General features: G+C 40.4%; 1 pseudogene; it reads left to right on the forward strand.

The window, feature by feature from the left end:
* The first annotated feature begins 9,106 nt into the window (after positions 1 to 9,106).
* Positions 9,107 to 9,733, forward strand: LOC104672196 (annotated as a pseudogene).
* Positions 9,734 to 10,378: the final 645 nt, after the last annotated feature.

Here is a 10,378-nt window from a genome sequence, read left to right on the forward strand (position 1 = left end):
CAGTAATGGGATGGCTGGGTCATATGGTACTTCTAGTTCTAGATCCTTGAGGAATCGCCGTGCTGTTTTCCATAATGGTTGAACTAGTTTACAATCCCACCAACAGTGTAAAAGTGTTCCTATTTCTCCACATCCTCTCCAGCACCTGTTGTTTCCTGACTTTTTAATGATTGCCATTCTAACTGGTGTGAGATGGTATCTCTTTGTGGTTTTGATTTGCATTTCTCTGATGGCCAGTGATGATGAGCATTTTTTCATGTGTCTGTTGGCTGTATGAATGTCTTCTTTTGAGAAATGTCTGTTCATATCCTTTGCCCACTTTTTGATGGGGTTGTTTGTTTTTTTTCTTGTAAATTTGTTTGAGTTCTTTGTAGGTTCTGGATATTAGCCCTTTGTCAGATGAGTAGATTGCAAAAATTTTCTCCCATTCTGTAGGTTGCCTGTTCACTCTGATGGTAGTTTCTTTTGCTGTGCAGAAGCTCTTTAGTATAATTAGATCCCATTTGACAATTTTGGCTTTTGTTGCCATTGCTTTTGGTGTTTTAGACATGAAGACCTTGCCCATGCCTATGTCCTGAATGGTACTACCTAGATTTTCTTCTAGGGTTTTTATGGTATTAGGTCTAACATTTAAGTCTCTAATCCATCTTGAATTAATTTCCATATAAGGAGTAAGGAAAGGATCCAGTTTCAGCTTTCTACTTATGGCTAGCCAATTTTCCCAGCACAATTTATTAAATAGGGAATCCTTTCCCCATTTCTTGTTTCTCTCAGGTTTATTAAAGATCAGATGGCTGTAGATGTGTGGTATTACTTCTGAGGACTCTGTTCTGTTCCATTGGTCTATAGCTCTGTTTTGGTACCAGTACCATGCTGTTTTGGTTACTGTAGCCTTGTAGTATAGTTTGAAGTCAGGTAGCGTGATGCCTCCAGCTTTGTTCTTTGGGCTTAGGATTGTCTTGGCAATGCGGGCTCTTTTTTGGTTCCATATGAACTTTAAAACAGTTTTTTCCAACTCTGTGAAGAAAGTCATTGGTAGCTTGATGGGGATGGCACTGAATCTATAAATAACCTTGGGCAGTATGGCCATTTTCACGATATTGATTCTTCCTATCAGGAGCATGGTATGTTCTTCCATTTATTTGTGTCCTCTTTTATTTCACTGAGCAGTGGTTTGTAGTTCTCCTTGAAGAGGTCCTTGACATCCCTTGTAAGTTGGATTCCTAGGTATTTTATTCTCTTTGAAGCAATTGTGAATGGAAGTTCATTCATGATTTGGCTTTCTGTTTGTCTGTTACTGGTGTATAAGACTGCTTGTGATTTTTGCACATTAATTTTGTATCCTGAGACTTTGCTGAAGTTGCTTATCAGCTTAAGGAGATTTTGGGCTGAGATGATGAGGTTTTCTAAATATACAATCATGTCATCTGCAAACAGGGACAACTTGACTTCTTCTTTTCCTAACTGAATACCCTTTATTTCTTTCTCTTGCCTGATTGCCCTAGCCATCAGGGCAATGAAAGAGGGCATCCCTGTCTTGTGCCAGTTTTCAAAGATAATTTTTCCAGTTTTTGCCCATTCAGTATGATATTGGCTGTGGGTCTGTCATAAATAGCTCTTATTATTTTGAGATATGTTCCATCAATACCGAATTTATTGAGAGTTTTTAGCATGAAGGGCTGTTGAATTTTGTCAAAGGCCTTTTCTGCATCTATTGAGATAATCATGTGGTTTTCATCTTTGGGTCTGTTTATATGCTGGATTATGTTTATTGATTTGCATATGTTGAACCAGCCTTGCATCCCAGGGATGAAGCCCACTTGATCATAGTGGATAAGCTTTTTGATGTGCTGCTGGATCCGGTTTGCCAGTATTTTATTGAGGATTTTTGCATCGATGTTCATCAGGGATATTGGTCTAGAATTCTTTTTTTGTTGTTTCTCTGCCAGGCTTTGGCATCAAGATGATGTTGGCCTCATAAAATGAGTTAGGGAGGATTCCCTCTTTTTCTATTGATTGGAATAGTTTCAGAAGGAATGGTACCAGCTCCTCCTTGTACCTCTGGTAGAATTCAGCTGTGAATCCATCTGGTCCTGGACTTTTTTTGGTTGGTAGGCTATTAATTATTGCCTCAATTTCAGAGCCTGCTATTGGTCTATTCAGGGATTGAGCTTCTTCCTTGTTTAGTCTTGGGAGAGTGTAAGTGTCCAGGAAATTATCCATTTCTTCTAGATTTTCTAGTTGATTTGCGTAGAGGTGTTTATAGTATTCTCTGATGGTAGTTTGTATTTCTGTGGGGTCAGTGGTGATATCCCCTTTATCATTTTTTATTGTGTCTATTTGATTCTTCTCTCTTTTCGTCTTTATTGGTCTTGCTAGTGGTCTATCAATTTTGTTGATCTTTTCAGAAAACCAACTCCTGGATTCATTGATTTTTTGGAGGGCTTTTTGTGTCTCTATCTCCTTCAGTTCTGCTCTGATCTTAGTTATTTCTTGCCTTCTGCTAGCTTTTGAATGTGTTTGCTCTTGCTTCTCTAGTTCTTTGTTAGAGTGTCAATTTTAGATCTTTCCAGCTTTCTCTGTGGGCATTTAGTGCTATAAATTTCCCTCTACACATTGCTTTAAATGTGTCCCAGAGATTCTGATATGTTGTATCTTTGTTCTCATTGGTTTCAAAGAACATCTTTATTTCTGCCTTCATTTCGTTATGTAGCCAGTAGTCATTCAGGAGCAGGTTATTCAGTTTCCGTGTAGTTGAATGGTTTTGATTAAGTTTCTTAGTCCTGAGTTCTAGTTTGATTGCACTGTGGTCTGAGAGATGGTTTGTTATAATTTCTGTTCTTGTACATTTGCTGAGGAGTGCTTTACTTCCAATTATGTGGTCAATTTTGGAGTAAGTGTGATGTGCTGCTGAGAAGAATGTATATTCTGTTGATTTGGGGTGGAGAGTTCTGTAGATGTCTATTAGGTCTGCTTGCTGCAGAAATGAGTTCAATTCGTGGATATCCTTGTTAACTTTCTGTCTCGTTGTTCTGTCTAATGTTGACAGTGGGGTGCTGAAGTCTCCCATTATTATTGTATGGGAGTCTAAGTCCCTAAGGACTTGCTTTATGAATCTGGGTGCTCCTGTATTGGGTGCATATATATTTAGGATAGTTAGCTCTTCCTGTTGAATTGATCCCTTTACCATTATGTAATGGCCTTCTTTGTCTCTTTTGATCTTTGATGGTTTAAAGTCTGTTTTATCAGAGACTAGGATTGCAACCCCTGCTTTTTTTTGTTCTCCATTTGCTTGGTAGATCTTCCTCCATCCCTTTATTTTGAGCCTATGTATGTCTCTGCATGTGAGATGGGTCTCCTGAATACAGCAAACTGATGGGTGCTGACTCTTTATCCAGTTTGCCAGTCTGTGTCTTTTAATTGGACCATTTAGTCCATTTACATTTAAGGTTAATATTGTTATGTGTGAACTTGATCCTGCCACTATGATATTATCTGGTTATTTTGCTCATTAGTTGATGCAGTTTCTTCCTAGCCTCGATGATCTTTACATTTTGGCATGCTTTTTCAATGGCTGGTACCGGTTGTTCCTTTCCATGTTTAGTGCTTCCTTCAGGGTCTCTTGTAGGGCAGGCCTGGTGGTGACAAAATCTCTAAGCATTTGCTTATCTGTAAAGGATTTTATTTCTCCTTCACTTATGAAACTTAGTTTGGCTGGATATGAAATTCTGGGTTTAAAATTCTTTTCTTTAAGAACGTTGAATATTGGCCCCCACTCTCTTCTGGCTTGTAGGGTTTCTGCCAAGAGATCTGCTGTTAGTCTGATGGGCTTCCCTTTGTGGGTAACCCGACCTTTCTCTCTGGCTGCCCTTAAGATTTTTTCCTTCATTTCAACTTTGGTGAATCTGTCAATTATGTGTCTTGGAGTTGCTCTTCTCGAGGAGTATCTTTGTGGCATTCTCCGTATTTCCTGAATTTGAATGTTGGCCTGCCCTTCTAGGTTGGGGAAGTTCTCCTGGATGATATCCTCAAGAGTGTTTCCAACTTGGTTCCATTTTCCCCCTCACTTTCAGGCACTCCAATCAGTCGTAGATTTGGTCTTTTTACATAATCCCATACTTCTTGCAGGCTTTGTTCATTTCTTTTTCTTCTTTTTTCTTTAGATTTCTCTTCTCACTTCATTTCATTCATTTGATCCTCAATCGCTGATACTCTTTCTTCCAGTTGATCGAGTCGGTGACTGAAGCTTGTGCATTTGTCACGTATTTCTTGTGTCATGGTTTTCATCTCTGTCAGTTCATTCATGGCCTTCTCTGCATTAATTATTCTGGGTATCAATTCTTCCACTCTTTTTTCAAGATTTTTAGTTTCTTTGCACTGGGCACGTAATTCCTTCTTTAGCTCTGAGAAGTTTGATGGACTGAAGACTTCTTCTCTCATCTCATCAAAGTCATTCTCCATCCAGCTTTGATCCATTGCTGGCGATGAGCTGCATTCCTTTGGAGGGGAGATGCACTCTTATTTTTTGAATTTCCAGCTTTTCTGTCCTGCTTTTTCCCCATCTTTGTGATTTTATCTGTCTCTAGTCTTTGATGATGGTGGCGTACTGATGGGGTTTTGGTGTGGGTGTCCTTCCTGTTTGTTAGTTTTCCTTCTAACAGTCAGGACCCTCAGCTGTAGGTCTGTTGGAGACTGCTTGAGGTCCACTCCAGACCCTGTTTGCCTGGGTATCAGCAGCAGAGGCTGCAGAAGATAGAATATTGCTGAACAGCGAGTGTACTTGTCTGATTCTTGCTTTGGAAGCTTCCTCTCAGGGGTGTATTCCACCCTGTGAGGTGTGAGGTGTCGGTCTGCCCCTAGTGGGGGATGTCTCCCTGTTAGGCTACTCAGGGGTCAGGGACCCACTTGAGCAGGCAGTCTGTCTGTTCTCAGATCTCAACCTCCGTGTTGGGAGATCCACTGCTCTCTTCAAAGCTGTCAGCCAGAGTCGTTTGCGTCTGCAGAGGTTTCTGCTGGTTTGTTGTTGTTGCTGTTGTTGATTAGCTGTGCCCTGTCCCCAGAGGTAGAATCTACAGAGACAGGCAGGGCTCCTTGAACTGCTGTGAGCTCCACCCAGTTCAAGCTTCCCATCGGCTTTGTTTACCTACTTAAGCCTCAGCAATGGCGGGCGCCCCTCCCCCAGCCTTGCTGCTGCCTTGCAGTTAGATCACAGGCTGCTGTGCTAGCAATGAGGGAGGCTCCGTGGGTGGGTGTGGGACCCTCCTGGCTGGGTGTGGGATATAATCTCCTGGTGTGCCCATTTGCTAAGACCCTTGGTACCGCGCAGTATTGGGGTGGGAGTTACCCGATTTTCCAGGTGTTGTGTGTCTCAGTTCCCCTGGCTAGGAAAAGGGATTCCCTACCCCTTTGCCCTACCCAGGTGAGGCCATGCCTTGCCCCGCTTCAGCTCTGGCTGGTTGGGCTGCAGCAGCTGACTAGCACCGATTGTCCGGCACTCCCTAGTGAGATGAACCCAGTACCTCAGTTGAAAATGCAGAAATCACCTGTCTTCTGTGTTGCTCGCGCTGGGAGCTGGAGACTGGAGCTGTTCCTATTCGGCCATCTTGCTCTGCCCCCACCAGGTACAAATATTCTTATACCTAAGAGTACCATAGTATTATTTGGTATAAATATACTTAAGGTATAAACCTAGGAAATACTTAGGTGTAATATTTATACCTGAGAATATTATGTTATAAATTGAACAAAATATATGCAAAGTCTATATGAGGAAAATCACAAAATTCTGATACAAGAAATTTAAAAAGAACTAAATATATGGATAGATAGACCATGCTCATGGATTGGATGACTCAATATTGTCAAGATGTCAGTCCTATTCACCCTGGTTTATATATTTAATGCAATCTCAATCAAACCCCTGCTAGTTATTTACACATCTGCAAATTGGTTTTAAAGTTTATATGAAGAGCAAAAGAGTCAGAATACCTAACGCAATATTGAAGGACGAGAACAAAGTTGGAGGACTGACACTACCTGACTTTGAGACTCACTATAAAACTACATTAATCAAGACCATGTAGTATTGGCAAAAGAACAGACAAATAGATCAATGGAACAGAAGACAGAGCCCAGAAATAGACTCACATAAATATAGTAAACTGATCTTTGACAAAGGAGCAAAGGCTATGCAGTGGAGAAAAGTAAGTCTTTTCAACAAATAGTGCCAGAAAAACTAAACATACACATGCAAAAAATGAACTTAGAAACAGATTGTACACTCTTTACATAAATTAACTCAAAATTGATCACAGTCTATAACACAAAACTATAAAACTCCTAAGCATAACATAGGATAAAATCCAGATGACCTTGAATTTGGTGATAATATTTTACATATGATAATGGCACCATGATTTATGAAATAAAGAATTTATAAGCCGAACTTCATTAAAATAAAAACTTCTGCTCTTTCAAAGACACTGTCAAGAGAATAAAAAGACAAGCCACAGACTAGGAGAAAATATTTGCAAAAGGCATATTTAGAAAAGACTATTCTCCAAATTATATCAATAACTCTTAAAACTCAACAATAAAAAAACACACATACTGATTTTTAAAATGGCCAAAGACCCTAAAAGACAGCTTACCAAAGAAGATATAGAGATGGCAAATAAGCCTATAAAAGCATGCTTCACATCAGTGTCATCATAGAATTGAAAAGTAAACAACAATGAGATACCACTGCATACCTATTAATGTAGCCTAACTCCCTTTTGGGGATGAACGGAGGCACAAGAAAGAGAAGCATGCTTTTGCTGTATCTATAATGTCTCATTTCTTATTTTTCAGATGAATCTTAAGAGAATTATGCTGAGTGAAAAAAAGTCAATCCCAAAAGGTTACATACTGTGTTATTGCACTTATTATTCCATTATATTCCATATAATAATATTCCATTGACATAAGAAAGGAGAGAAATGAAGGACAGATTAGCAGCTGTAAGGGGTCAAGAGTTGTACACCAAATGCTGATGAGGATGTGGAGCAACACGAATTCTCATTTATTGCTGGTGGGGATGCAAAACCATGCAGCCTCTTTGGAAGACGGTTTGGCAGTTTTCTACTGCTATAATCTGATTGTGTCCTCCTGAAAATTCAAATGTTAAAATCCTAACCCCCAAGGTAATGGCACTGGGAAATGGGCCTTAGTTCATGAAGGTGGAACACTCATTAATTGGATTAGTATCTTTATAAACAGACCCAACAGAAACCCTTCATCCATTTCACCATGTGAGGATACAGCAAGAATACACAATTCTGCTGTGGGTCTTCACCAGATACTGAATCTGTGTGCACCTTGATCTTGGACTTCACAGATTCCAGAACTGTGAGAAATGAGTTTCTCTTATTTTGAAGCTACCCAGTCTAAAGTATTTTGTGACAGAAGCCCAAATGAACTAAAACACCTACAAAACTAAACTTATTCTTGCCATATAATCCAGCAGTCAGACTGCTTGCTATTTATCCAAAAGAGTTGAAAATATCCACACAATAACTTGCACAAGAATGTTTATAGCACTTTATTAATAATTACCAAAACTTGGAAACAACCAAGATGTCCTTCAGTAGGTAAATGGGTAAACTGATACCTTCAGACAATGAAATATTATTCAGCACTAAGAAGAAATAAGCTATCAAGCCATAAAAAAAATGGAGGAATCTTAAATGCATATTACTAAGTGAAAGAAGCCAATCTGAAAAGGTTGCATACCATATTATTTTAATGATATGGCATTCTAGAAAATGCAGAACTATGGAGACAGTACAAAGATCAGTGGTGTTCAGGGCACCATTGTTTGTGTCCCCACCAAAACTCATGTTGGAACTTTGATTCCCAGTGTGGCAATGTTAAGAGGTTCTCTTAAAGAATCTTTAAGAGATGGGGTCCAATGAGAAGCACTTAGGTCACGGGGGTTCCACCATTGTGAGTAGGTTGGTGCTATTCTTGTAGTGAGTTCTTTTTCTTGCAAGACTGGATTAGCTTTCATTGGTTCCCACAGAAGCAGGCTGTTATTAAAGTGAAGTTGCCTCTCATGGTTGGTCCCTTGTGGCATATCCACTTATTCTGTTTCTCTGCCATGTTATGATGTAGCATGAGGCCTTCACCAGACACTGAGCAGATTTTAGTGCTATGCTTCTTAGACTTCCCAGTCTCAAGAATCACCAGCCAAGTAAACCTTTTTTTTTTTAAATAAATTACCCAATTTCAGGTATTCTGTTATAGCAACACAAAACAGACTAAGATAAGGGATTGGAGGGATAGAGAAATGAATAGGTGGAGTCCAAAGGATCTTTAGGATCATATCATACTATCTACCATACTCTGTATGATACTGTAAAGGTAAATTCACATCACTTTAAATTTATTCAAACCCATAGAATGTACAACACCAAGAGTGAACCTCGATGTAAAGTATTAACTTTGTACGATGGTGTATCTGTGTAGGTTGATCAGGTGTAACAAATGTACCCCTTTGGTGGGAGATGTTGATAATGGAGGAGCTGTGCATGTGTTGAGGAAGAATGGGATATCTTTATGCCTTCCTCTCAATTTTTCTGTCACCCTAAAGCTGCTCTAAAAAAGTAAATGATGCAATGGACTTTGGGGACTCGGGAAAAAGGATGAGGCATAGAAGACGGCACATTGGATATAGTGTACAATGCTTGGGTTATGGGTGCACCAAAATCTCAGAAATCACCACTAAAGAACTTATTCATGTGCGGGCGTGGTGGCTTAGGCCTGTAATCCCAGCACTTTGGGAGGCCAAGGCAGGTGGATCATGAGATCAGAAGATCGAGACTGTCCTGGCTAACACAGTGAAACCCCGTCTCTACTAAAAATACAAAAAATTAGCCGGGCGTGGTTTGCGGGCGCCTGTAGTAAGTCCCAGCTACTCGAGAGTCTGAGGCACAAGAATTGCGTGAACCCGGGAGGATGAGCTTGCAGTGAGCCGAGATCGTGCCATTGTACTCCAGCCTGGGCGACAGAGAAAGACTCAGTCTCAAAAAAAAACGTATTCATTCTTTCCAGCCAGCGCCGAGTGATGGGCATTTCTCCGGACAACTGGCATAAGTGCTGCAAAACTGGAGGCAAGAGAAAGCCCTACCACAAGAAATGGAAGTATGAGTTGGGGCGCCCGGCTGCCAACACCAAGATTGGCCCCCACTGCATCCACACAGTCCGTGTGCGGTGAGGTAACAAGAAATACCGTGCCCTGAGGCTGGACGTAGGGAATTTCTCCAGGGGCTCAGAGTGTTGTACTCGTAAAACAAGGATCATCCATCTTGTCTACAATGCATCTAATAATGAGCTGGTCCGTACCAAGACTCTGGTGAAGAATTGCATCCTGCTCATCGACAGCACATGGTACCAACAGTGGTACCAGTCCCACCACGTGCTGCCCCTGGGCCGCAAGAAGGGAGCCAAGCTGACTCCTGAGGAAGAAGAGATTTTAAACAAAAAGCGATGTAAAAAAATTCAGAAGAAATATGATGAAAGGAAAAAGAATGCCAAAATCAGCAGTCTCCTGGAGGAGCAGTTCCAGCAGGGCAAGCTTCTTGCCTGCATTGCTTCCAGGCCGGGACAGTGTGGCCGAGCAGATGGCTATGTGCTAAAGGGCAAAGAATTGGAGTTCTATCTTAGGAAAATCAAGTCCCAGAAAGGCAAATAAATCCTCGTTTTGTCTTCACCCATGTAATAAAGGTATTTATTGTTCTGTTCCCCCCACCAAAAAAAAACCTTTTCATGTAACCAAATGCCACCTGTTTCCCAAAAACCTATTGAAATTAAAAATAAATTCAACAACAACAACAAAATGGCAGTTTATTGATGAAAATGTTACAAGATGCATTTAGGATAATATAGCCAAAAGAACGAAATGAAAAAAAAGAGTAAATTATTCTTAAAAACCTGACAGAACAAAATGCTAGAAAAGATGAGAAGTAACTAGAACTCTCATGTATTTCTGGTAGAAATGCAAAATGGTACAGTCATTTTAGAAAACAGATTATCAGTATCTAATAAGGTTAAACATCCTAGTACCATATAGCCCTGTAATTCTCACTCTTAGATATTTATCCAAAAGAAATAAAAACATGTATTCATATAAATACCTCTACACCAGCCTTCATAGAAGCTTTAATCATAATCACTACAACTCAAATGTCTGTCAACTGGTAAGTGGGTTAAAAAAAACGGGGGGCACCCAAGATGGCCTATAGGAACAGCTCCAGCCTCCAGCTCCCAGCGTGAGCGACACAGAAGACAGTGATTTCTGCATTTTCAACTGAGGTACCGGGTTCATCTCACTGGGGCG

The sequence above is a fragment of the Rhinopithecus roxellana genome, chromosome 20, assembly GCF_007565055.1.
Source record: "Rhinopithecus roxellana isolate Shanxi Qingling chromosome 20, ASM756505v1, whole genome shotgun sequence".
NCBI lineage: Eukaryota > Metazoa > Chordata > Mammalia > Primates > Cercopithecidae > Rhinopithecus > Rhinopithecus roxellana.